We start from the raw sequence: 27,625 nt of genomic DNA, 5'->3' as shown, positions 1-27,625 counted from the left end.
GGGCACTCCAAATGGGAGAAAATGTGAGGGAAAATCTATCCATTTTTTTAATGTTTATTTATTTTTGAGAGAATGTAAGTGAGGGAGGGGCAGAGAGAAGGGGACAGAAGATTCAGAGCAGACTATGTGACTCTGTGCTGACAGCTTCAGTGCAGACAGGAGCAAGCCACTGTGGGGCTCAAACTCATGAACCACAAAGTCATGACCTAGGTTGAAGTCTGATGCCCAACTGACTGAGCCACCCAGGTACCCCTCTATCATTTTCTATGCTTTCATTTTAATTCTTGTCCTCTGAAGAAAACAGGATCTAATCACCAGGTAACTTTCAAAAGAGAGCCCCCAAAAGTACTTTTGAGGCCTTAACAAATCATGTCATTAAAATTGATTTGCTTTTTTCTCTTTTTAATTTTTTATATTTAAATTCCAGTCATAACATATAGTGTAATATTAGTTTTAGGTATAGAATTTAGTAATTCATCATTTATATACAACACCCAGCACTCATCACAAGGACACTCCTTAAGCCCCATCAGCTATTTCACCCATCCCCCTGCCTACCATCCCTCCTGCAACCCTCAGTTTGTTACTTCTCTATAGTTAAGAGTCTTTTTTATGTTTTGCCCCTCCCCTTTTCTCCTCTATGTTCATCTGTTTTGTTTCTTAAATTCTACAAATGAGTGAAATCATATGGTATCTGTCTTTCTCTGACTTGCTTATTTTTCTTAAAATTGCTTTTGATTTAAGGCAAAACTAAATCTAGAGAACAGACCAAAAAGGTGTGTATGTGTGTGTGTGTGTGTGTGTGTGTGTGTGTTAACAGGAAGTGAGTCATGTTTTTCCTTAACCAAATTAAACTTCTATAAATTATTGTAGATAATTTTAAATGTTTGTGCTAGAGCAGTAGGAGTGGTAGGAGTGAGAGAAAATAAAACAGAGAGGATACACAATGATACAAAATCTAATATGATAGTCGTGTTATGATTTTGCTAACTGCCTGCTCTCTTTATTTTCACCAATACTGGGGCAAATGAAAGCACACAGATATTTTGTATCATCTACATGATAATAATAATAAACCACATGAAAATCACAATAAACAAGTTAAAATGATTTCCTTCTAAAGAATATGAACTATGTATTGTGTATTTAAACATTTATTTCATTTATCATTATGACATCTATGTGGCCACAGGAATTAAGGTTGAAAAAGGAAACCACTTGCCCAAACTTCCAGAGATACTAGATGGAGGTTGGTTATTAGATTCCAGAGATTCTGTACCTAACTACTCTAATACACTCTTCCCTTAGGAGAAACTTATGAAGGATTATGAAGAACTTTGGTTTTTTCTGCATTGCCTGAATCAAGATAAACTAATTGAGCAGCATCGACCTTTACTCTTGGGACATGATTCTTTTAGGAATACTCAGCATCACAGAATAATATATTTACATGTTAACAAATTTGATACACTTTCACAAGATATGTTTGGAAGAATTAAGTATTTGAATCTTAATTAAACCATCAAGTTTAAACACCTGGGTTTTTTGTTAAGTTTATTTACTTATTTTGAGAGAGAGAGAGAGAGAGAGAGAGAGAGAGAGAGAGAGAGAGTGCAAACAGGGAGGGGCAGAGAGAGAGGGAGAAAAAGAATCCCAAGCAGGCTCTGCCCTGTCAGCGCAGAGCCCAACTTGGGGTTCAACCTCACAAACTCTGAGATCATGACCTGAGCTGAGATCAAAAGTCAGAACTTCACCAACTGAGCCAACCAGACTCCCCAGGCTTAACCACCTGTTTTAAAGCTCTGCCTATAACTGTTTTATCATTGTGTTTCCTATTGCTCTGATGACCTTTCCCAAGTTGAGATTCATATAACACTCCCAAGGTACTACATCCCTTCTAAGCTTTTATCTGCCCCTGGAGAATCTTACTGCAGAAGTGAGAGGAAAGTAGGACAGGTTTTTCGGTCCTTGTCTTTGGACTTGCTGTTTTGTCATGCAATTTGGAAAGGTTTCTCTATTTTTACTATAATAAAGTGCCAAAACTCTCTTCAAAATGAAACATACAATGGAAATAGATTTGGGGAAAAAAATGGTACACAAGTAATGAAGTCATTGGTGGATTTCCCAACATATACATTTTTTTTGAGATTGTAATGTAAGGATGCATGAAGCAATCATTAGAGAAATTATGGCAGCACTAACAGCATATTATTATGTAGAGCTCATGCAAGAAAGCCTTTTTCTGGGGTGGAAACTGGCTCACTCTGGTTACATCTGTATTTAAACATTCTTGTTGCTGGCAGAGAGCGAATATCATTTCCCTGATGGCTTATAAACAGTGCTACAAAAAACGTACTTTGAACTAATTGGAACCCAGTAGGGAGGAGGGCAAAGCAGAAACTATGAGATGTTAACTTGAATTTTTCCCAAGCAAGTTTTGCAGCCATTAGAACAAGCTGTTTTCTAAGTCAAGCCTTCTCTCCACCTTCTCACCCCCATAATGAGAACAGGAGCCCCAGAAGCCTGTCATATTTGCAAGTGCCCTCACCAAGATAGAGCAAAATAATGCTAAGGCAGAAGCAAGAAACTCTGGAAAGGAGGAAGACTGCTTCAAAAATTATCTGAAGAAAAAAATCAAGTTAAAAATACCCACCCAGGGAAGAAATCTAAAGTCATTGAAAAATAAGAAGTAAATAATTCTCAAGGAAACAAAGGCTGGAGTTCAAAAAAGGAAAGAAAAACAAAAATAAATGCAAATTTATTTTATGAGAAAGATGCCCATAAATAATCCAGGTACCAGCCAATAGCCCTCAGAAACAACACTAAGCTTGGGAATGTGATTGTTAAATTGATCCAGTGGTGTTATCAGGTCACACTAAATTAATTTTGAACAAATGTCTACCTTTCCATTGAATACATAAATTTTTGTTTGAAGCTAAAATCTCATGATAAGCCAATTTAGTTCTTACATTTCAGAGTAAATACATTCTTTTTAAAATTATATCCTATTTTCACCATGTTTGACTTGCAATTTATATGATCAATGCCAGCACCTGAATGAGCTAAACCAGGACATAAAAACCCAGAGAATATCGGGGCGCCTGGGTGGCTCAGTTGGTTGAATGGTCTGACTCTTGATTTCAGCTCAGGTCATGATCTCACCGTTCATGAGGGCTGACAGCACAGAGGCTGCTTGGGATTCTCTGTCTCCCTCTCTCTTAGCCCCTTTCTCTTAAAAATGAATTAATAAACTTTCAAAAAAAATAAAAGGGCCCAGAGAATATTAATAGTGGGCTTCAGACTTTTCCATGGCTCCTCATCTCTCACTCAATACCTAACTTTCTTGCCTGCAGAAAGAAGCTGTGGCTCGAGAAGAACCTTCCAGGGCAGCGGAGATCAGAACAGATGGAAACAGAAGGAAATGATTGTGGAAGAAAGTGGAGGCAGCTCTGACAAAAAGGAATGTTTTATGGTCATTTTCCTATTAGTAAGTAATTGTAACTTATGAGAAATACTTAAAAGCTTATTTGAACAAGTGCCCAAATATTGAGGTAATTTATGGAATTAAATACAAGAAAAGTGTTAAAATTATAATTGTCAAATATCGAAGGTGCATATATGGAGTTTCAGTTACTCATGAATTAATTCACCTTTCAAATCCTTACCTCTTGCCCACTAGCTTTTGAGATAGTCTATCATTTTTCTCTGTGGATTCTATGATGTTTTATAGCAATAAAAAATGTGATTCTAGAAAAAATCACGTTTCTTAAATATTTATGTGTAGGATTTGGTATATAATTCTTGCCATGTACAAGAGACTGGGTTACTTCAGTTTCCAGTTAAAAGTAGCTAAACTTATGGCCTACTATTATAAGGAGACAGTGGGTGAAGATGTGATGGGCTCAGGTCAGCTTGAGCATTTAGAAGAGTATGATCTCAGAGTCCTGCTTCTCTCCCAGCTGTTTGACCTGGCTCTTACTTTTCTACCTTTATGTACAGTTTCCACCTGCCTTCACCATCCTTCCTGCCTGGTCCAAGCTTCTATGTTGGTGCTCCTATATTTGTCTCTCTCTCAGGCACTGCCTCCTGTTGGCTTCTGGGAAAGATCACATCTACCCTCTTCAGAGTCTCTTCTCTGACTTCCTTCCAGATGAGACATTTTCCTTACTGCTGTGTCTCAAGTTGAAGAAGTAGCATAAGCCTTGCTCCTACAGATGAGATTTTCTCCAAATCTTTATTTTTTGGTGCATTTTTTATGTTGAGTCCTCACCTATTTCCAAAGGCTGTAGGCTTTTGGAGCTCAGAGCAAGGAAGAGATTTCCTCTTTTTCCTTCCTTTTCTTTTGTTATATACATATGCTAAGGCAATGAAAATCCAAAACTTACCTATGCATTCAAATGAGGAGAAGGATATGGGAAAATATTAATGTTTCACAAACATTCGTGGATCATTTGTTAAAATCTGCCTTCATTTAATTCCAGAGATTATTTTAATAAATAAATTCATTTTTATTTTCCAAAATGCCTTATGACTCCTCTGCTAATCCTCTCTCAAACCTACCCACCATTCCCAAGAAGACCCTTCCAAGAATTGCACACAATGTCTGCCCTTCCAGTCCTAAACTCTAGATTATTTTTTCACACTCTTACATTTTACCCCTCCTGAAACCTGATCTGGAACTTTTGTCAGGTCAAAATCAGCCAATTTGATGAATGTGACTGGTTTAAAAGGTGCAGACCTCATCACATTGGAAGTCCCTTTGTCCACCCACATAAAATATGCACTTTTCATAGAATTGCCTTCACCCATGACCTTCCAACAATTTTAAGTCATTTCTGTGAGTTTTGAGATGATTCAGAAGCCCTTTGGTGCAAAGATATCAATAGCCGTGTATATAGTCTTTGTATCACTGGATTCAGGCTTGACTCAGATTTCTGTTTCCTGAGAGTCAGCTCTGAAGAGGATCCCACTTATTATCACTACTTCAAAGGCTAATAAGTATGTCTGGCAAAGATACAGTATTGATGTGGCAACAAATCTTAATAAATAAATAAATAAATAAATAAACACACACACACACACACACACACACATCACACAGAACAACTTGTTTCTCATGCTATTGCTTGAATGCAATTTCCACCATAGCGAATACTTTGTTACTGTCTTAAGAGCTAAGGCTTCAACTATTTCCTCACAAATGCATATTATCCAGCATGACAGTATTGATCAATTAATCAAATAAATATTTCAGAGAACACAGAAACTATATATACAGTGGGGGATGGAAGGAACTGCTGATTGTCATTAGAGAGAACACTATTGCATAGTCTGTTAATGGCTCATTAATCTGCTTTCAACTCCAGAGTGCCTTTGAATTCTGGAGGGAAAGGAGCACATGACAGGATAAAAGAGCAGGTTTTAGCTACAAAGGAGAGATTATAATTCATGTGCAGTGATGCTTTCAGAGGCTTCTCTGTCTACTTCTGTGATCTCTTCCTGAGCTGCCTTTTGTGTCCAATGATAGCATGGAGCTAAGGTTGCAGATTCCTGATATCAGAGTAATTGTTCCTGCTTACAAATAATATTTCATTACTTCTGTGATAAAACTCATGAAACCAGTCAGTGAAATAACAGTAAGACTTAAAAGCACATGTTTAAATGCAGAGTTAAAATTTTAAAAACTATGTCTTTAAGAAGAATTGATATATATCATAAACTAAACAAGAGAAAAGGATACACAATAGAGGCTGATACCCTAAATCTCATGAGAGAATGTATTATAGTAAATAATAACTGATTACTAATTATTATTTCATTTAAATGTGCAAATAAAATGTATACATGCTAGCAAATATGCTATATTTCAAAATGCAAGCAGTTTATAACTGAACAAATGACATACATGCCACTTCCTTTTCCTGTTACATTTTCAAAGAAAAGTTGTTGAAAGACTAAATTGTTCTCTCAAGTGACTTTTTAGTTTATTTCTTTGGGAAGAATTGAGATTAAAAAAAAAAGCTGGGGGAAGGAAAGTTCAGAAATTAGTTCTTTTGAATTTGAGAGTAATTTGGCAAGAAAACCATCAGTACCATTGATTAATTCTCTGTGGAAGACCCAGAAGATGAGATGATATGAATGGCACCTTTCAGAACATGACATGTTTCATTCAGTCACTCCTGTATTATAAAAGAGTTTTTATAAGGAAGAAGCATGTATCTTCATGGTGTTTTGTTTATTTGTTTTATTTAATATATCCATTTAAGTTGCAAATAAAGGAGGAAAATTGGACATTTAATTCACACAGACTATGTTGAATCTGTATTAAAACCGACCATACACTTCTTGGGTCATAGAATCTATTTGTCACAGATATTACACATATTACATAAGGTGATTTCTTACAAGGAGATAAAATATAAAACACTGATGTTATTTTATTTATTTATTTATTTTATTATTATTTTTAAATTTTTTAAATATTTATTTATTTATTTATTCAATATATGAAATTTATTGTCAAATTGGTTTCCATACAACACCCAGTGCTCATCCCAAAAGGTGCCCTCCTCAATACCCATCACCCACCTTCCCCTCCCTCCCACTCCCTATCAACCCTCAGTTTGTTCTCAGTTTTTAAGAGTCTCTTATGCTTTGGCTCTCTCCCATTCTAACCTCTTTTTCTTTTTCCTTCCCCTCCCCCATGGGTTTCTGTTAAGTTTCTCAGGATCCACATAAGAGTGAAAACATATGGTATCTGTTTTTCTCTGTATGGCTTATTTCACTTAGCATCACACTCTCCAGTTCCATCCACGTTGCTACAAAGGGCTATATTTCATTCTTTCTCATTGTCACATAGTATTCCATTGTGTATATAAACCACAATTTCTTTATCCATTCATCAGTTGATGGACATTTAGGCTCTTTCCGTAATTCGGCTATTGTTGAGAGTGCTGCTATAAACATTGGGGTACAAGTGCCCCTATGCATCAGTACTCCTGTATCCCTTGGGTAAATCTTAGCAGTGCTATTGCTGGGTCATAGGGTAGGTCTATTTTTAATTTTTTGAGGAACCTCCACACTGTTTTCCAGAGTGGCTGCACCAGTTTGCATTCCCACCAACAGTGCAAGAGGGTTCCCGTTTCTCCACATCTTCTCTAGCATCTATAGTCTCCTGATTTGTTCATTTTGGCCACTCTGACTGGTGTGAGGTGATACCTGAGTGGTTTTGATTTGTGTTTCCCTGATGAGGAGCGACGTTGACATCTTTTCATGTGCCTGTTGGCCATGCTGATGTCTTCTTCAGAGAAGTGTCTATTCATGTTTTCTGCCCATTTCTTCACTGGGTTATTTGTTTTTTGGGTGTGGAGTTTGGTGAGCTCTTTATAGATTTTGGATACTAGCCTTTGTCTGATATGTCATTTGCAAATATCTTTTCCCATTCCGTTGGTTGCCTTTTATTTTTGTTGGTTGTTTCCTTTGCTGTGCAGAAGCTTTTTATCTTCATAAGGTCCCAGTAGTTCATTTTTGCTTTTAATTCCCTTGCCTTTGGGGATGTGTCAAGTAAGAAATTGCTAAGGCTGAGGTCAGAGAGGTCTTTTCCTGCTTTCTCCTCTAGGGTTTTGATGGTTTCCTGTCTCACATTCAGGTCCTTTATCCATTTTGAGTTTATTTTTGTGAATGGTGTGAGAAAGTGGTCTAGTTTCAATCTTCTGCATGTTGCTGTCCAGTTCTCCCAGCACCATTTGTTAAAGAGACTGTCTTTTTTCCATTGGATGTGCTTTCCTGCTTTGTCAAAGATGAGTTGGCCATACATTTGTGGGTCTAGTTCTGGGGTTTCTATTCTATTCTATTGGTCTACGTGTCTGTTTTTGTGCCAATACCATGCTGTCTTGATGATGACAGCTTTGTAGTAGAGGCTAAAGTCTGGGATTGTGATGCCTCCTGCTTTGGTCTTCTTCTTCAAAATTCCTTTGGCTATTCAGGGCCTTTTGTGGTTCCATATGAATTTTAGGATTGCTTGTTCTAGGTTCAAGAAGAATGCTGGCGCAATTTTGATTGGGATTGCATTGAATGTGTAGATAGCTTTGGGTAGTATTGACATTTTGACAATATTTATTCTTCCAATCCATGAGCATGGAATGTTTTTCCATTTCTTTATATCTTCTTCAATTTCCTTCATAAGCTTTCTATAGTTTTCAGCATACAGATCTTTTACATCTTTGGTTAGATTTATCCCTAGGTATTTTATGCTTCTTGGTGCAATTGTGAATGGGATCAGTTTCTTTATTTGTCTTCCTGTTGCTTCATTGTTAGTGTATAAGAATGCAACTGATTTCTGTATATTGATTTTGTATCCAGCAACTTTGCTGAATTCATGTATCAGTTCTAGCAAACTTCTGGTGGAGTCTATCGGATTTTCCATGTATAATATCATGTCATCTGCAAAAAGTGAAAGCTTGACTTCATCTTTGCCAATTTTGATGCCTTTGATTTCCTTTTGTTGTCTGATTGCTGATGCCAGGACTTCCAGCACTATGTTAAACAACAGCGGTGTTGTGTTCCTGTCGTGTTCCTGATCTCAGGGAAAAAGCTCTCAGTTTTTCCCCGTTGAGGATGATGTTAGCTGTGGGCTTTTCATAAATGGCTTTATGATGTTTACGTATGTTCCTTCTATCCCGACTTTCTCAAGGGTTTTTATTAAGAAAGGGTGCTGAATTTTGTCAAAGGCCTTTTCTGCATCGATTGACAGGATCATATAGTTCTTATCTTTTCTTTTATTAATGTGATGTATCACGTGGATTGATTTGCAAATGTTGAACCAGCCCTGCATCCCAGGAATGAATCCCACTTGATCATGGTGAATAATTCTTTTTATATGCTGTTGAATTCGATTTGCTAGTATCTTATTGAGAATTTTTGCGTCCATATTCATCAGGCATATTGGCCTGTAGCTTTCTTTTTTTACTGGGTCTCTGTCTGGTTTAGGAATCAAAGTAACACTGGCTTCATAGAATGAGTTTGGAAGTTTTCCTTTCCTTTATATTTGTTGGAATATCTTGAGAAGGATAGATATTATATCTGCTTTAAACGTCTGGTAGAACTCCCCTGGGAAGCCATCTGGTCCTGGACTCTTATTTGTTGGGAGATTTGATGACTGATTCAATTTCTTCGCTGGTTATGGGTCTGTTCAAGCTTTCTATTTCCTCCTGATTGAGTTTTGGAAGAGTGTGGGTGTTTAGGAATTTGTCCATTTCTTCCATGTTGTCCAGTTTGTTGCATATAATTTTTCATAGTATTCCCTGATAATTGCTTGTATCTCTGAGGGATTGGTTGTAATAATTCCATTTTCATTCATGATTTTATCTATTTGGGTCATCTCCCTTTTCTTTTTGAGAAGCCTGGCTAGAGGTTTGTCAATTTTGTTTATTTTTTCAAAAAACTAACTCTTGGTTTCGTTGATCTGCTCTACAGTTTTTTTAGATTCTATATTGTTTATTTCTGCTCTGATCTTTATTATTTCTCTTCTTCTGCTGGGTTTAGGCTGCCTTTGCTGTTCTGCTTCTAGTTCCTTTAGGTGTGCTGTTAGATTTTGTATTTGGGATTTTTCTTGTTTCTTGAGATAGGCCTGGATTGCAATGTATTTTCCTCTCAGGACTGCCTTCGCTGCATCCCAAAGCACTTGGATTGTTGTATTTTCATTTTCGTTTGTTTCCATATATTTTTTAATTTCTTCTCTAATTGCCTGGTTGACCCACTCATTCGTTAGTAGGGTGTTCTTTAACCTCCATGCTTTGGGAGGTTTTCCAGACTTTTTTCTGTGGTTGATTTCAAGCTTCATAGCATTGTGGTCTGAAAGTATGCATGGTATAATTTCAATTCTTGTATACTTATGAAGGGCTGTTTTGTGACCCAGTATATGATCTATCTTGGAGAATGTTCCATGTGCACTCGAGAAGAAAGTATATTCTGTTGCTTTGGGATGCAGAGTTCTAAATATATCTGTCAAGTCCATCTGATCCAATGTCTCATTCAGGACCCTTGTTTCTTTATTGATCCTGTGTCTAGATGATCTATCCATTGTTGTAAGTGGGGTATTAAAGTCCCCTTCAATTACCACATTCTTATCAATATGGTTGCTTATGTTTGTGAGTAATTGTTTCATATACTTGGGGGCTCCTGTATTCAGTGCATAGACATTTATAATTGTCAGCTCTTCCTGATGGATAGACCCTGTGATTATTATATAATGCCCTTCTTCATCTCTTGTTACAGCCTTTAATTTAAAGTCTAGTTTGTCTGATATAAGTATGGCTACTCCAGCTTTCTTTTGACTTCCAGTAGCATGATAAATAGTTCCCCATCCCCTCATGTTTATTTATTTTTGACAGAGAGAGAGAGAGAGAGACAGAGCATGAGTGGGGTAGGGGCAGAGAGAGCTCCCTCAGAATCCGAAGCAGGCTCCAGGCTCTGAGCTGTTCAGCACACAGCCCGACGCGGGGCTCGAACTCACAGACTGCGAGATCATGACCTGAGCCGAAGTCAGACGCTCAACTGAGCCACCCAGGCACGCCTGATCTTATTTTAAAACACTTTAAAAAGTAACAACAATGAAATCTTGAGCAAATTACTTTGTCTACCTGGTACTCAATTTCCACTTCTGCAAAATGTGAATACATCTAAAGATTCTTCCATCCCCAATGCTTTTTGATTATGTCTATGAAATGTAAACCTATCTCCCCACTCTCTCTTTCAAAATTTAAAATACTGTACTTGTTGGGGATGAAATACCATTCTCTTGCTGATGTTGGCTATAGTAAGAGCAGGTGGCAGTCACTGATCTTAACCTTAAACATTTCCTATGGTGGAAGGGAATGGAAACATCTATCTTCAGTTTCTCTTCCTATATCCTACATTAGGTATACTAAGTGGGGTATGTCTGTAGAACATATATGGAAATGACTGTTGGGCCATGACTCGGTAACAGCTCCAATTTAAACTATATCATTTTGTGAAGATAATTTTGTGCCCTATTGTTCTTCCACCCTCTTTCCAAAAATAAGAGTTTGAAATAAAGCCCAAGTAATGGGGCAACTTCAGGAAAGTGAAACAAATTGAAGTGGTCTCCAGTGGGTCTTTAGGGAACCAAAGAACATGTAACAAATCACTCAGAAAATTACTATACAATCCTGGATGAAATTCTTCTGCCTTTTATAGTGTTAAAACACAAGGGAAACAGATAAAGCCAAAGCAGCTAGTTTCATTTTCTTAACCTTTGGCTGCCCATCATTAGACTTAAGTTGCCCGTGTGAAATTGAACATGTTTATGTGTTTGGTGAGGAAAAAAAATTGGTAAAAGAACAAAACACTGAACTCTCTTTCTTTATAAGATAGGGTAATATGTAAAGACCCTCACTACTGTAGAGCTACACTTTCTTAAAATGTGAATTATTTAAAGTTGTGTATTTTTCATGTTATTTTCTGACTCTGTGCCTGTATGTATGGGTGTGTGTCTGGGGGTGTTGAGGGGGTAGAAGGGAGAGAAAAAGTGAGAGAGAGAGAGAGAGAGAGAGAGAGAGAGAGAGGAAAGGAGGTAAAAAGGGAGAGAGAGAGAGAGAGAGAGAGAGAGAGAGAGATACAGTTATTTTTTAAAGACATTGAAACAATTTAGATGATTATTTATGTCTGGATTTCCCAGTAGCTTAATGACCATGTGTAAACAAAGGGGAATGATTTATTTGTACACAGAATTTAGATAGCAAGGGTAGGAAACGGGGACATTTCTCATTCTGAAACTAAAACCTAGTCTGGTGGATTCCCACAAAGTAATGAGAGAATAATTCCATTTGCCCTCCAAGAACTTACTGCAGAGATTGTAAATCTGGTGCCAATTACACTGTGGATACCTGACTCTAGGAACTGCTATGACATCACCGACTCATTTCACCCAGGCTAACTGGAAACTGTCAGACAAAAAGCTCTCTGCTTCTCCCACCTCAGGCTATATCTAAACCAGTTGCCTAGAGGTGAAAGATTCAGTATATCCCATTACTGATAATTTCACCCATCTAGTTTCCCTGTACTGAACTCATTCCAAACTGTGGAGTTTGAAATAACCTCAGTGCCATCTCAAAAAAAAAAAAAAAAAAAAAAAAAAACCAAGTAGCAATGGTCAAATTTTAAAAGAATAATCCAAACATCCTAGGAAATTTTTCATGTGTCAGACCTCTACAGGATTTTATCTTAAAGAATTAATGTCAATTACAAAGGAAATATTCAGCATGCCAACATATATAGCTAAATAATGATTTCACTAGAAAAATGCAAAGACCTAAAATAAAATTTGAAATTAGTTGTAGCCTGGGGCACCTGAATGACTGAGTTGGTTAAGTGTCTGACTCTTCATCTCAGCTCAGATCTTGATCTCAGGGTCATGAGTTCAAGTCCTATGTTGGGCTTCATGCTAGGAGTGAAACCTACTTAAAAAAAAAAGTGGGTGTAGCTTAATGATGTCCTTCATATTAAAAATGGAGTTATAGGGGCGCCTGGGTAGCTCAGTCGGTTGAGCGTCCGACTTCGCTCAGGTCACGATCTCGCAGTCCGTGAGTTCGAACCCCGTGTCGGGCTCTGTGCTGACTGCTCGGAGCCTGGAACCTGTTTCACATTCTGTGTCTCCCTCTCTCTCTGACCCTCCCCCGTTCATGCTCTGTCTCTCTCTGTCTCAAAAATAAACGTTAAAAAAATGGAGTTATAGGAAAAATTATGTATTCAGGGTAGATTTGCTCGGAAATGGGGAAACCTTTAAGCCAGACCACTTATGCCATATATGTTTGGTGCTGAGAGCAAAGTGTTTAAAATCAGACTAGTGGACTTGAATCCCAGCATCACCACTAACTGATTAGCTAATTTTGGATAAATTACTTACACTATCTGTGCCTTGGGCTTCCTCATCTGTATAATTGGGGTGTAGAGGTACCAAACTAATAAGGTTGCATAGGAATTGCAAATAAAATTCTTAGAATAGTGCTGGGGCACCTAGTGGGTGCACATACACAAGAAACAGGAAGTGTAATTATTAGCATTCAAGCTATCAGTTTTAAAGAGAAAACATTTCCAGACAGTCATGGTACTTTAAAAATTTCAAACTATGGTTATCAGAGTCTAGTTATATTGTTCTGTCCTTTTTCTGCCACCACCACCAGATCACATGCACTAGTTATACTTAGATCCAGGATAAACTGGGATTCTCTTCCTTTGTTCTGACAAAGTGAGAAAATTCAGAGGCCTTGTCTGTATGTAAGTGTGAGTTTCATGTACTCTGGGCCTCTAATGTAATGGTAAATGATCGTTGTTCTCTACTTGTTGAATTCTTGCCTTTGAATTCTAGTATATGTCAATTAAAACTATCAATTTGTTAACCTACAAAGCCCATCAGGCAATCACATGTGATGGGAAACAAACAGAATGGAATCACAACAAAGAAAGGAGTTTTCGGGGCGCCTGGGTGGCGCAGTCGGTTAAGCGTCCGACTTCAGCCAGGTCACGATCTTGCGGTCCGTGAGTTCGAGCCCCGCGTCGGGCTCTGGGCTGATGGCTCAGAGCCTGGAGCCTGTTTCCGATTCTGTGTCTCCCTCTCTCTCTGCCCTTCCCCCGTTCATGCTCTGTCTCTCTCTGTCCCAAAAATAAATAAACGTTGAAAAAAAAATTTTTTTAGAAAGGAGTTTCCTAAGCTATCTGCAGCGTAATAGATAAACCAGGGCAAGTTCTATTCAATTTCATTGTATATTATTTGCTTCCCAAGAACCAATGAGATATAAATTATCCTCCAGCACCAGCAATAGAAGTATTTATGCATTCTTTGAGCATTTTTCCATCCTACAACAACTAGAACATTTCTAGGAATCAATATTTATTAATTACTTATCTGAATTAATAATTCCCAACTGCCAAAGAGTTATTTTCAGATTAAAGAAAGTATTGTGTCACCCAATCTTTGGAATAACAAGGTAAAATTTGTTAAAATGTCACTCTGTTAAATTAAAGTGGAAAAGTAAATAAGATGTTGCTATTTTGTCTTCATTTTAATAAATGCTCACCTATATAAATATCCTCTGGGTTACGGGTATTTCTTTTGCTTTATTTTATAACCTAAGAAGGTAACAACTAAATAGGAATATGATTGAAGAGCACAGGAATGTAGCTCAGTGTTTATGTAATAGTTGAGAATTTATGTGCAAATTGAATAAGGAGCTAACCGGAATATTAGTGATGTACTTTAGGGCAGGTTCAGTCACACAGCAGCAAAATCTTATCCTTAGATCTGTGCATATGTCTTAATCTTCTGGAAAGCCATCGATAATCTTGCAATCATTGCAAATAATTCCAGATATTTAGAACTTGAAGAAAATAAGTTTGAACTCTTTAAACAGTTTTACTGTAAGGAGGACTGACCCTTTGGGTTAACTGCCTATTCCATAAAAACATTCTTTGTCTATTCTCTGAAAATGTTCCCTCTCCCATCCATATGCTTCCAGGAGGAACAACTGTTCTATGATCCAAACTGTCACATAGCTTCCACTTTCTTCTCCCTATTGTTTTTTTTCTATTTTATGTATTCTCCATGATCCTATTTTCCTTTCCTTCCTAAATCACCTCATTTATTTCCTTCATAGCACAGATTATAATATAACAACTTCTTCCTTATTTGCTGTATACTTACCTATAGTCTGCTCATGAATTTTCCTAGTCTTGAGGTTTGTGAAGAGAATCTATCAAAAGTAGGCTGCCCATAGTATAATTTTTAACAAATGATTGAAAGCGCTGATCAGTTATCCAGATAGAAAAATAAAACAAGTGCCTTTTTTCCCTCTAATATGAGGTAATAACTCATAAATTAAGATGAAGACTTCAATAAAATATAGAAAAGTAAAAGAAAAGTATTTTTATGAATAATATAAGATTTAAAAATTCATAAATGATTACATATTGGGTTTAAAAAACACCAACCACTTAAGGAGCTAAGATATACACATCATAAAAACACACAAAGAGCAACATGGGACCAAATAACTGCTTGAATCCAAGAAAATAGTTTAAGAATTACACCCAAAGTTCTATTCTTAGGAATACTTTGTGTTCTTACTTTTTGAGTAATAATAAATCAGGAGTATGAGCAAGTTATATGAAGGACAAGAAAGGGCCATTAATCCTTAACTTAGGTATTTCAAGTTATGTTATAGTAATTTATTCTAATCACTCCTTTATTATTCTAATCTTTGATGTACTGTATTTTAAAAACTTTTTTTTTCTTTTAAAACCACTGATCCCTTCTTCTCATGCAGATTTTGAAATCTTTGACCTATATCTGATGGATAATGATAAACAGCAGTCTAGGCCTTGAAGGTAGCCTTCTTTCTCCTGTGCTCAATAAATATGCATAAGTGCATATTTAACACCCTTTGGCTTCCTTTGGCTTGACTGCTCAGTTCTCAGACTTCTTTCCTGTTGCTGCTAACAAAAGCCTAGACAGTCATAGCTATTCATAGTCTTGCTGTCTTTATTTCTACATCCTTACTTGAGCCTTGCTTTTCTCCCTCAAGCTACACCCAACTCCACTTGGTCTGATACAAACCCTGGACTTTGCCCATGAACTTTGTTCCCACCCCCCACCTGCCTGGACTGAGTACCCCTAATTTCCATCTTGAAGGAGGTACATAGACCTTTTAGCATCTGGTCTAATAAATAACCTAGCAGAAACTAGATAAGGCATTTTGCAAAGGTCTCTTGGGTCAATCATCTAAATGTTTAATTTCAACCTTAGGAACGTTGGCAACATTGAAAGTTGATGGCAAAGGAGGATGGTTTCAGTAGCATTAATTTGCTAATGTGAACTGTGTCTCTTAGATATTTTAGGGGTTTAAGACAGCACCCCCCACCCCAGAATGTGCCTTTTTGGTATGTGGACTAATTTGATTTGAAAACACTTGAGAGCATGTGGGCTCAAGAGAAACTCTTGTCCTCCCTTAAGTACATAGAAGAATTTAAACTGGAGGACTTTCCCAAAATAAGGGTTATTCTCAGAGATAAATTTTATCTGAATGACTCATTTGTATGGCAGGATGAACATATAATCACCAAACATCTACTCTTCTTGTCTTGTGAAGTGCATTCCTTCCCCCTGAAGTCCTAGACCCCTATCCCTTTCTCCTCAGCTCAGGATGACATGTACACCTCTTTTTTGCTTCATTGTCCTTGGAATCTTCATGTCTGTATGGATCCCCCATACTTGCACTATGAAATTTGGTCTCCCCTGTTAATCTATATCATTTCAATTTCTTAGTCCAGCTAGAAGGACCTCTGAGGGGACAAGATTTCTTGCTCCCTGACTGATGTGTTTCAACCCCCTTATAATTTGACTGAACATACATTTGGGTAGCCTCATTTACTTATTCAGTTACTTCATTTACTTTTATTTCATTGCAGCCTCCTTGAAAATTACACATTAATTATAAAGTTTAAAAATAGCCCCTGTAAATTCCAAACCAGATTATCTATACCTTATCTCTTGACTACCAATGTGGAAAATATGGGTTTGTTGTGTAGAAAAATTTTAGACAGAAAAGATGCTAAGAAAATGTATCTCAAATCAGTGATAAATGAGATCAAGGTTATTAAATAAGTACTATGATTTGATTGGAAATGTTTAGGGGAAAGTGACATCATGCCAAATTAGAGACAAAACGCCTCTATATTCCTCTTTCATCTTTTGAGATGTCCCTGAGTTGCATCTTTATGTAAACCAGTTGTGTTGTACCTCCACATATTCTAACATGATTGACTTAGCTATATCCTCCCAATCATTTCAAATAAATAAGTATTTTTTATTACATGAAGTTAAAGTATGGATTTTTCTTTCTGGGCCCTGTACCCTTGGGCCAGCCAGTCCAGCTCTTTCTCTAAGACAGTATTTTGGGGTCCCCCTCATTGCACCAAAATATTCTAGGGCAGCCCTTTGCTAGGTCCCTTCTTCCCACATGTTCAAAGCAGTTGGTCTAACTGCTCCAGGCATTGTTTCCTATACCAGAACTTTCTTCTTCCAAAATTAGGATTTATTTACCCTTTGTAAGTATCATTTATTCAGCCAACTGAGATGACAACTTAATTAGAATTAAAGTGGCAATAGCTAAACAGGAACTAAAAACATATCTTGATAACAAAAATAAATATTAATGTGAATTTTAATAAATTTAATATTGATTCAGTTTTAAAAAATACAGGCCATATGAGAAGCTGGTTTATAATCTTTTAGGATTTCTTCAAACACAACACTTCAATGACTGTACCCATTATAAGACCCAAGGCCACCACACACAGCTGTATATGTTGTTCTCTGCATAAGGACAACAAACTGAGAGAGTAAATGAGAAGTGGAATTTAGACTACACTCTTCTTGCCAAGTACACACCCCCAGCATGGGGCTACATCAATCTAGAATATGGGAGACTTTTTAATCCATACAAAGATACTAGCTGTTTGCCAAGTAGTACATTCTTGAAGGAAAACCTACCTAGAGAGGCTACTGACTGTCTCTTAAATTTGCATAAAGGGACAAGTAGTGACCCTGTTAAGACCAGTTCTGTCTCCTTTGTATAATGAATACTTCTTTCACTTGATACTTTTACAGATATCATCAATATGTCCAATTTTCTTAATTATTTATTGCTAAATATCAAATTCGGTGGTCTTTACAAAGGTGTTCCTTACTATTCTACTTAATACTTTATTTGAATCATTTTTAAATATTTACTTCCTAATTCTGAATATTTTAGGTTGTTTTAACACAAGAACTTTCAATTATTAATAGATTTGGAGATATTTTAAAGCTGAACCTAGACTACATATCCATCTTGAGAATATTGATTTTACTCTATGAGAGAGTTATGTTTAAAAAACCATTGCCAGAACAAAAGTTATGTAATAACTAAATTATAAGAGTGAGGACTTGAAAGTACTATGACTAATAAAAAGAATTTTATAGTGGGGTGCCCAGGTGGCTCAGTCGGTTGGGCATCCGGCTTCGGCTCAGGTCATGATCTCATGGTCTGTGGGTTCGAGCCCCGCGCCGGGCTCTGTGCTGACAGCTTGGAGCCTGGAGCCTGCTTCAGATTCTGTGTCTCCCTCTCTCTCTGCCCCTCCCCCACTCATGCTCTGTCTCTCTCTGTCTCAAAAATAAAAATAAGCATTAAAAATTTTTTTAAAAAAAGAATTTTATAGTATAGATACCATAATGGTATGACTGTTATCCAGAAAATGATGTAGAAGTTCTAATTTTTTCAAGTCCTTTCATTAGTATTGCCTGTTATTGTTATTACATATATGCCTGTAAGAAAGAATGCCCATAAACTATAGTTTGTTAAATTATTCAATTAGTCATTTTATCCAAAGTTAAGAAGAAATCCAGGTACAATATAGTCATTGACATCATTGTTCTTTCACCACCAGTGTAAGAAGTACCTACAGTGGAAGCTACGGATGGAGACACTCCTCATCTCCAGGGGGATTAGTTGCTGATTACCCAAAGCTGAGTCCCATTCCAGAAATTATTCTCTGTCAGAGAAAGCTTGCTGCCTCCTAATGGCCGATTAATGAAGGGAATACAAAGACCTCAATTCAGGACAACTCTAAAAAACACAGCCCAGTTCCAGAGCTTCTCTTTGAATCAATTCAGGTCTCTGTTATAGCTGTATTATAGTTCAACTTCTCCTTCTGCATAATCTTGCTTTCCTCAACCTTCACAAGTCTTATTCCTGGAAATTCTCCCCAGTAAACTTCTTGCACATGAATTCCAGAAACCGCTTCCTGAAAAATCTGACCTACTAAAGTTGGTGCCAGGAATGGTACTAGGAATGATCCCTGACTGGCTGGCAATGAAGACCTTATCTCTAGCTGTAGGTAGAAGACTGAGAGCTCTTGGGATGATCTTAGGGTCCCTGTTAACATGTTCATCAGTGGTGAAACTTGTTCTGAACCCAGCAGATGGGAACACACTGGCAGGTGCAATATTATAGGCATTTAAGAGGTACAGGAGTAATATGTAAAAGGACTGTGAAATCAGATGGATGGGATCATCAATGCATTGGTTAATCATTGATATAAGGTGAATTGGAAAAGCCAGAGAGTCTTCTTAGCAGTGTACCACAAGTGTGTCATCTCATTAGCTGGAGGACGAAAATAGTTAATGTTCCATACTAGGACTCAATCACAAAATCAGCAGAACTCCAGAAAAGGATAAACTATCCACCTTAGCAGACCTGCTATGATGGTTCAGGGCCCCTGTTGTGAAGGAATGAGACCCAAAGACCTGAAATGGTTACTCTGGGTTGATGAAGTTGGAAGTTATGAATTCTTAGATATTTCTGAACACTTTTGGTCTACACTAATCTATCTCTTATAAAAGCTTTAACATTGTCTCCTCAATTAAATATGATGCAAAGAGATTTTCTTGTTAGATAATGTGTACTCCCCCCAGGATCTACCCCCATCTACCTTCCTGTATATCAAACCAATAAATGGGTCAACTCACAGCATAACCCTGTCATGCCCAGGAGTTCTGAACTCAAAAGGAAAGAAAATGAGCCAGTACGTAGAAGAAGCTTCAGGATATAGTCAACATATTGGGCCAACAACATGGAGAGTGTTTGTGGGACTGGATGCTGAGAATGCTGAATCAAAGAGAAGCAGAATGTAAAGTAAAATGAGAGAGAGTATCATTGTGGGAGCATTCATATATAATACAAGATTTTAAATTCTGTAATTATGACCTATAAAAGTCCCCTGGGAGACAGTGCTTTTACACACTGACTGGTTTTTAGAAGCTTGGATAGAGGTGGCTCATACTAAAAGAACCAGAGATACCAGATCTATCATGGAAACAAGTGGAGGAAAGGATCAAATGCTTCAGACAAATGAGCATGCTAGAGAAGATACACTATCTAAATCCAGAAAACTGAATACCCGACTACAAAGGAAGGCCTAGAAGACTATTTATCAAAGTGCTAAGGGAAGTGTTACCAAGATAGGTACCAACACTGTTAGTAAACTCAGTGAAGCTGTTCTCTGTAGACTAGAGATGCTGCTGAAGGACTGGGCTCCTTGACAACAATGTGATAGCATACTCCCCAGATCATAGAGGCCATATAGGAGCACATGACCATCAGAGACAAGTAGGATGCAATTGTCATCATGAGCATCATGATGGATAGAGATAAAAAACCAAACCTGTAATCCTTACTTTAAAAGATATATAGGGGCACCTGGGTGGCTCAGTCGGTTAAGCATCTGACTTTGGCTCAGGTCATGATCTCACGGTTCATGAGTTCAAGCCCCACATCAGGCTCTGTGAGAGCCTAGAGCCTGCTTCAGATTCTGTGTCTCCCTCTCTCTCTGAACCTCCCCTGCTTGGAATCTGTCTTTCTCTGTCTCTTGAAAATAAAAATAAACATGAATAAATTTTTTTAAACATATATAAACCATGGACTTTGTCTTTTCATCACCCTAGTCAATAGCCATGAAGATTCACAACTGTACTTGATACTACAAATGAACCACATTTTTGATAAATCATTCTTGAGAAAGCAAAAGAAATTGAATTGAGGGCATCTGGATTCCAGGACCATGTCTTTGTCCTTGATCTATAAGATGTAATTCAGTAATAAAGCCTATTCAACATGTAGAGGGTCATATCCCAGTAAGAACATTTATGAAGAGTAACATTATTTCTACTTACAAGAGGATAAGTAGATTCTTCTGATTCTTCGAACAGATTTCAGCTTCCTTTGGAAAGACTGACATGTGCACAAAACATCATAATTTGGTAGAATTTTCAGAAATGGAAGATAAAAATACCCTAACCATTTTAAAAAATAAATTTGAAATGACTTATACTAGCATCTTAATCCAGATGATTGATTGGATCAGTGGTGTATACTTCTCTGCTTCTCTACAACCAGTTTCCTCACTTCTTTGCCCTAACTGGTCCTTGGGTGTCATTTGCTATGGACTTCATCTCTGAGGCTCTCTTGCCTTCTGAGTTCAGTTAATGAGAGGTAATCCTAGAGATGAACAGTGAAAAAACGAAGGTTGGGTGATTTAGTCTCTTGCCCCTCTCGTTCTGGCTTTGGTTTTTAGTTCTATGTGTGAATCCATTTTCATGTTGGATAACCACTCTATGACTAAGGATATAATTCTATTTGAGTTTCAGTAACACCCTTCCCCATGCTCCTCTAAGCAGAGATATGATGATGATTTACCCTGATATTAGGTTCTGGGTTCTTTCCTACCCTTCTTGGGTTCTCTTAACATTGCCCACACTCCTGTAAATAGTCACATTGTCAAACTGCTTTCCATTAAATAAATTCTTCAAGCATGCCATCTGTTTTCTGCTGGGACTCTGACTTATAAAACAAGTGAATTTTTGTTATTTATCTGTATTTATTTTCATAATAAACATGTATATTTACAATGAAAAAGCAATGATATTTCAAGTTTCATATTATAATGTTAAAGTCACTCTTCAATGAGAAAAAAAAGAGATATTGTAGTTGTTGTTTGCTCATTTGATTATGGGTTGGCTTTGATGGTCGATTTCAAGTGAAAACATTTAGGGGAGATGGAAATCGGGAAAGGAGGGATTATGGGCTTCAAGTTTAGCTTTGTTATGCCATTGATCACAGCAAAGTTCAAACTCATTTCTTCTCATGTTTCTGTTTAGTGCTCAGGCCTGTGCTGATGAGTTAAGAGCTTATATGACTTAAAGTCAAAGCTATAAGTGAACTAAGATAAGCAGGGCAGATATCCAAGATTGAGCACATTAAGTTGTTTAATTCTTTAAAAAAAGAAAGACAGCACCTGCAAGGGGTTTGTTTTCATAGCATACTGCCATATATATTCATCTATTTCATGTTGCTGTTCATCTGAGGCAGTGCTTAAAAAAATACCCCATTGCCGCATAACAATATATGCAAACACAATCTCACCATTTTGTTTTCAAGCATTTTACTAGAAAAATTAAGTTGTGGCTATATTTAATGTTGGCTAAATTAGGAAATAGTTGCCTAATTCAAAACCTTAGCTTGGATTTCAATACCTGGAGACACTCTCCCTCCCTCATGTACTATGAAGAGAGAAGTAATTAAGTTCCTATATTTAGAAAGAATTGGTTTGCTGTTTAGACACATCATTTACTTTTTACTCAACTGCTCCATGGGAAGGCAGACAGATACAGCATCCTATGCGTGCTTCTGCATCTGTGCAGTTTGTGCAAAACAAACACCCAAACTCTTTGGGGACCACTCAGTTAGAGAGTGAAATAATGAAAACATTTTGTCAAGAGGGAAATATCCGTTTCTGACAAGCTTATCTCTGTGGTACCCCTTCAAATAAGGTATTAAAGAAGAAAATATTTGGGCATATGTCTTCTTCAGGATTCTTAATGTCATGCTGCTACCATCCCAAGGATAGCTTGAAATGAGGCCCCTCCCCTCTACAAGGTAAGACAGCACTGTGTTGTGATAGGAGAGACAATAGGGATCGTGTTGTCCAATACCCTCATATTATGGTGGAGAAAGTGAGACCCAGATTAAGAGCCTTCTCCAAGGTTAAACAGCTTCTAAGCACCAGCCCTCTTGTTTCTCTGACCAGTTCACTGAGGACATTAAGATGCATCACCGCTATCCTTCATTTAGTTTGGCATGTTGTTAGATCTTATTGTATATCCTCTTCATTTCCATTCAACAAAAATTTATTAAGAACTTACTGCATGCCTGTTCTGTTCTCATTGCTAAGGACTTTATGCCAGACATTGGAAACTCAGGCTAAATTATTAGGCAGCATTATTAGGAAGGCAAATGTTAAAAGAAATCAACACTTCTTAAATCAGATGAGGAAGGAGGGTGGACTCAGGACTGCAGGTGCGTATGAATTTTGATATAAATGGATTATATGTTGAGTGGCATTCACTGGTACGTTATGCTCTGAACCATCTAGATGTTATGAACAAGAAAATCAATGTTGAAGGAAATACTAATTGTTTAGCAAAGAGCTCTTACCAGTGAAACTTTAAGCCACAGTTGTTGGTAAAGTACCTAGGGAGTTTTATAGAATGAGGAAAACTCTGGGAAACATCAACATTTAAAATGTAATGTTGGGGCGCCTGGGTGGCTCAGTCTGTTGAGCGTCTGACTTCGGCTCAGGTCATGATCTCACAGCTTGTGGGTTTGAGCCCCACATTGGGCTTTGTGCTTACAGCTTGGAGCCTGAAGCCTGCTTCGGATTCTGTGTCTCCTTCTCTCTTTGCCCCACCCCCCTTACCCTCTGTCTCTCTCTCCTTTAAAAATAAACATGAAAAAAAAACTAAAATGTAGTGTCAAGAACAACTGCCTTAAACACCAAGAAGCCACAGCCAGGAAAAGGTAATTACAAATTCAACTGAGAATGATATATCCCAAGACAGGATTAGAACAGGATTGGGTTTTGTTTGTTTGTTTGCTTGTTTGGTTGGTTGGGTTTGTTTTAGCTTTTTCAAACAATGCAAGAGATGAAATAGTCATGGTATTTACCAGCATCCAGTAGGTTGGGCACTTATTAAAAAAGGTATTGTTTATATGGACAAGAGTAACTTCAATGAAAGTGTAAAAGTGGAACAAGAGTTACAATGAGAAAAGGGCTAAGAGTTGGGGAGAAAATGCTGGCAGGTATTAGCCTTATTTTCAAAGAAATTAAGCAGAAGAAGTAGCCAATGAGAAATGTAGTTGAGAGTAGATTCTGTCTGTAAGAAAAAAGATGTCTAAAGTCCTGGATTCAGAGGTGAAGTATGTTTCTTTTGTTTTCTGTTCTTTTTCCACCTAAATATCCCTGGTGAGATAGTGACTAGGGAGCTAGATTTCTTGTAAATAACATATAGACAAATGGGTGAGTGTGGGAGTGTACTGAGGACAAAATGAGGAAGGGAAGAGTGGTTCTTAAGTCAGTCTGTCACGTCACAGCATCCTAACTGCAGGATGCATTAGGCTTGATGAGTTTGAGAGTCAATTGGGCTCTTACATTCCAGCTACCACAGATGGGAGTATTACCAAATCTAGCCGTGGTGATTAGCCCTGACAACTCAGTTCTGACAGATTCACTCAGAATCACTGTTGCAAAATGACTCAGAGCTTAAGAAAGATATTTACCAACAGAGAACTGCCAAAATGACACTGAGTGATTGAGGTTAAAAAATAAATTACAGCTCCTTCACCTGAGTCACTCATCTTAGACTGATTCCTGCCAAGTTAAATGGTCACTCTCAGTTGCCTCAAGACAAAATATAGGTCTGATAGTTGCCCCAATATTTCTCTGGTTAGTGTAAGGCACACCCCTCTCAGGAAGAAAATCACAGTATTTCCTTAAGAAATGTTGGGATCCTTCTAGTCACATATACAGGTTAAATTAAATCATAATCACTTTTTATCAAAACGAGTTGCATGCTTGGGAATAGTAAATTTTTCAATGAACAGTGAAAATATTCTTGGCATGGACACATTTCATGCAAAGGCAGATTGCTAGACTGTTTGAAATTAGCTTTCATTATTATTCAATGGTGTGTCAAATGAAATGAGCTAAAATTAATGTTGTTACCTGGTCACTGGCATGCAGTGTGCCACATCACAGCAGAATCAGATGGTGATGTTAACATAGCAATAGCCCAGCATTCCCAAATATTTATCGTGTTGTGTCAGTGACATTGCAATGTGTCTAGTGATTATGGTCACTACCTGCCACATTCTGTGCCTCCCTGCCCAGTAACAACGCATAACCCTTCAAAATTTAGAAATCCCTGGAGTCTCTCAGGGCTTTGGCTGAGATCTTAAAGGTCTTACTCCTAATCTAGTTGTAGGAAATAAACAGGATATTTCAGAACTTCTTTGTGTCTTCAGTTCCTTGTATGATTATTAGCTTAACCTACACTTCCCAAGAAAAATAACAAGGGCAAGTCAGATCTTTCTTGAGATCTTTGGAACTTTCTTCTTGCTTCTCATCATCCCAGAGACTCTCCAAACTTTAGGCCATCCCAGTCCTAAAGTAACCTAAAGTTCAAGGTCACTCCCTGGTACAAAGAGCTATTCTGGTTGTCCATAAAGTCGTTCTTCAGTGAAGAGATATAAATGGAGGAACAGAAGATCCTGCTCATGTCTCAGCCTTCTGTTAGACTTTGTTTCTACAAGGAAGGCTCTCCATTTCAATTCTAGCATTGGGAGAGCCAGGCAGTTTTGAAGCTTGCCAACTTCTCAGGGATCAGAATAAACCCCAGGTCTAGAAAACAATGAAGTAAAATTTAGGATTAAGGAAGATATAATGTCGTTCCTTATTATTTACTAAATATGTCATTCTGGACAGATGATAGGACTGTAAAGGGTGCTTTGATATCCTGCTCTGGGTCACTGTTCTGGACCACACACCAACTCCAGCTGATGTGAGTGGTATTAACCGCTTACTGTCCCTCACCTTGCCCAAAGGCAGCCAGTGACTGATCAGTGAGGAATGAAAAACACCAACTTCCTTGCCTTAAGTTAGGAAAAACTCCGTAGTACTTTCTATGCTGCAGAGCTTCCTGTAGAATCATGTCGACACTAGTCACCAGCAGAGATAATATTTTGCTTAGTTTTTTGTCACAGTTTGTCCTGCTTTTCTCACTTAAACTTCTTGGAGAACATTCCCTCAATTAAGTCACTATCTCAAGAACCTTTGCCTTAGGCTCCGCTGCTGAAAACCCCAACCTAAGACAAGTACCTGCTCAATAGGCTCAGTTCAAAATAAATAAGGATATATATGAAAATCATACCTTTTAGTTAAATTATGCAAATTATAATAATAAACAGGAGGGCAAGAATGCAAGGAATCAAGTGCTAGAGTGAGCATTTGTGCAAGGTCTGAAATTTTATGCAATCACTAGATGTTGGCCAATGGGCAAAAAATTGAACCTGCATTTGAAGAAATGGTGGTTCTCTTCTGGTGATTCCTTAAATCTCGAGTAGAGTAAGAAGTGACACAGTCTGTAGGACTAAAAAGCTAAGAGGATTAGACTGGCCAAGGACGTGAGCAAAGCAGAGGAGAGTTGTTCTTACCATTGACAGATATATTTATTTTTTAGAAACCATAACCAGCACACTATGATAGTCCCTAAGCAATAATGATTACACAATATTTGCCATATGTTAATTAAACACTGATTTTGAAATTTGCATTACAAACATTGCACAATTATAATACACAAATCAATATTTTCAGTCTTTTTTCTTTGTTAAAAATTGTACATGGTAAATATACATCAATCAGGAGGTAACTATAAATCCTACAGTGAAAATAATTGTACTTTGGATCAAGGCTTGTCATAATTAGGTGATGTAGACACCATTTTCCTACTAATTTCGTTTAAACAGAAATTAAGCTTCAGGTTTGGAAAACAGATACAAACTTCAAAAGTATTATTTGGATATGAAAAATCTGGATTCAGAATGGATTCATGATAGTTATAATTCTAGGTCCTGAAAACTCTGATCACAGGTCAGATTAACTTTCTGAGAATAAGTTTCTTTTTAAATAAGCCAATAAGTAAATAAGAATTGATTGGTGTAGAATTTCAATTTGGACACCTTTCCATTTTTTTCTTATTTTTTTAATGTATATTTATTTTTGAGACAGAGAGAGACTGAGCGTGAGTGGGGGAGGGGCAGATAGAGAAGGAGACACAGAATCTAAAACAGGCTCCAGGTTCTGAGCTGTCAGCACAGAAACCAATGTGGAGCTCAAACCCATGAACCGAGAGATCATGACCTGAGCCGAAGTTGGATGCTTAACCGACTGAGCCACCCAGGCGTCCCTGGACACTTTTTCATTTTGGGGGGGCTTCTAGATATTAAAAAGTTTGCAGTATTTAGTTATCTAGTTATGTAAATACCATTTAATCTACCTTCCAAAGATAAGCAAGCATTTGGATTTATTCCTTTAATTTTTACCTAAGCAAATATTTTAATGAATAAATTTTTAGTATTTTTTTTTATCAATCTCAGATTTTCTATAGGATAAGTTCCTAGAAGATACATCCCTAGGTCAAGGAGCATAGATATGGTTAATTTAAATAAATATGAACATAATTTCAAGTGTCTTTTTAATATCTTATTCTTTTGTTTATTTCTGCAGAGAGTTTGTAAGATTGCCTGGTTCCTTCCATCCTCCATGGCTCTGTGTATTACTTATGACAATCTTCAAAAAGATCCTCTAACAGTTCCTCTCATCTCTGTCCACATGTGTCACCCCTTCTGTCATGAAAGGAGACTAATTCCTTCCCTTTGAATTTCCCCTGATTTTGACTTGCTTTGACCAGTAAAATGTAAGAGAGGTGGCATCATGTTGGTTCTGGGCCAAGACACTAAGAGGTCCAGCAGCTTCCATTTTGCTCAGAAAAGCCAACCATAATGCTGTAAGTAAACTCAAGACTGGTGAATAAGTAACGAGGTACTGTGAGGAGGAACAGAAAGACCACAAGAAGGAGCATGATGAACTGGACGTCTAAGTGAAGACTTCTTAGGCT

Source organism: Prionailurus bengalensis, chromosome C1 (genome assembly GCF_016509475.1).
Source record: "Prionailurus bengalensis isolate Pbe53 chromosome C1, Fcat_Pben_1.1_paternal_pri, whole genome shotgun sequence".
Taxonomy (NCBI): Eukaryota; Metazoa; Chordata; class Mammalia; order Carnivora; family Felidae; genus Prionailurus; species Prionailurus bengalensis.
This window is presented reverse-complemented; position numbering follows the sequence as displayed.